The sequence below is a fragment of the Mirounga angustirostris genome, unplaced genomic scaffold, assembly GCF_029215605.1.
Source record: "Mirounga angustirostris isolate CCGP_5_RB_7025 unplaced genomic scaffold, mMirAng1.0.hap1 SCAF_8, whole genome shotgun sequence".
Classification (NCBI taxonomy): Eukaryota; Metazoa; Chordata; class Mammalia; order Carnivora; family Phocidae; genus Mirounga; species Mirounga angustirostris.
The window spans coordinates 48,512,623-48,514,601 of record NW_026991716.1 but is presented as its reverse complement, the minus strand read 5'-3'; positions in this window follow the sequence as shown (position 1 = coordinate 48,514,601).

The window sequence follows — 1,979 nt, the reverse complement described above, 5'->3', positions numbered from 1 at the left end:
CATAGAATTGTGATTAAGAGCAGGTTAGACTAGGTTCAAAGCCCAGCTCCACCGCTTACCAGCAATGTGATCTTAGCTTGTCTATAAGTTTTTTAGCCTCTGTTGCCCTCAGTTTCCTCAAGAATAAAATAGGGGTAATTTTAGAACCCACTTCATTGGGTTGTTGTGAGCTTGTAAAGGAAAGCCATTGGCCATTACTGTGATCAATAAAACAAGCTCTAAGTTTATTTATTTGCCAGGCAAGGCCACATGCATCTGTGAAGAAGGTCACAGGGAAGGGGGTATATAAATAAATAAAGGAACAGTTGGGTTTCCCAGTGGTAAACTAATTAAGGATAAAAAGTTTGCCCTCTGGATAAGGAAGAATGAATCCATAGGTCTATATTAGTCCCATTTTTCATTGGCCAAGAAAAAATCTTCAGTTAGTTTTAATGGGGCTCTGCCATTCAAGTTCACATAGAGTTCCTTTTTTTTTTTTAATTTTATTTTATTATATTATGTTAGTCACCATACAATACATCATTAGTTTTTGTGGTAGTGATCCATGATCCATTGTTTTCGTATAACACCCCGTGCTCCATGCAGTACGTGCCCTCCTTAATACCCATCACCGGGCTAACCCATCCCCCCAATCCCCTCCCCTCTAAAGCCCTCAGTTTGTTTCTCAGAGTCCATAGTCTCTCATGGTTCATCTCTCACACAGAGCTCTTTGTCATTTTTCCAGCTTCAGTTGGTTAGAACCAGCTATGGTGAACCAGTTTTGGTATTTCCTAAATAAGTGATGTTATAAGGGGGGAATATATCTTTATTTGGAAGATTAAATTATTTAATCCATGTAAAGCATTTAGAACACTGCCTGGCATATAATAAACCCTCAATAAATATTAACTTTTATTATTTATTACTAAAATGTTGTGAATCATATTATCTTTCACCATCTCAGGGATTTTACTCATGAATTTTCAACTCACTCCCTCTCTACTGGATCATTCCTGACAACATTCAAATATATTCTAGAACCTTTATACAAAAGCCCTCTCTTTCACTTAGTAAAGAAAAGATGGAACCTTAAATTCAATGATGAAAAGAGATTTATTTTATAAATGACTTTGGGAAACCAAGTAGCAATCTAAAAATAAAACTAAAGTTGTATCAATACTTCCTAATTTATAGCAGGAAAATTTCCTATTGTATCAAAGATTTCGGTTGAAATAATAATACTATAAATGTGCTATCAGAAATCATGAAAAATTTTAGGTATCCTGCCAGGGCACCTGCTGAGCAGAGAGCCCCAAGGCCTTTCAGCTCATACCCTGCCTCAGCTCCAGCAGCTCTGCCAGGACATGCTCTGTGTGGAGGGCCCCAGAATACCTTAGTTTACACCCAATCCACTTCAGCTTCAGCTATCCTGTCAAGGTGTCCTCAGTGCAAACAGGCCCGAGATCCCTGGGCTTGCACCTACTTCGGCTTTAGCTGTTCAGGCAGGCTGCCTACTCTGTGGAGAGCCTCAGCTCCCTGGCTTGCTAACACTTCAGCTTCAGCTGTCCTGCCAGGGCATTTTCCTCATAGAACCTCAGGACCACACTGGCTCATGAACACTTCAGCTCTTGCCATCCCATCAGGGCAGAAAGAGTATGGAGTGCCCCATAACCCCCAGTCATGTCAGCCACAGCTCAGCCAGCCAGCAAAAGTCCACCAGATACACACAGTACACACAGGGAATGACTATACATAAGACCATTCTTCAAGTTTAGAAGTATCTATTCCACCTAATTCATAAAAACAAACACAGAAAGTCAAGCAAAATGGAGAGACAAAGGAATATGCTCCAAACAAAAGAACAAAACAAAAATCTCAGAAAAAGAACTAAGTGAAACAGAGATAAGCAATACACCTAATAAAGACTTTAAAGTAATGATTATAAAGATGCTCACTGGACTGGATAGAAGAGTGGAAGAACTCAACAAAGAGATAGTAAA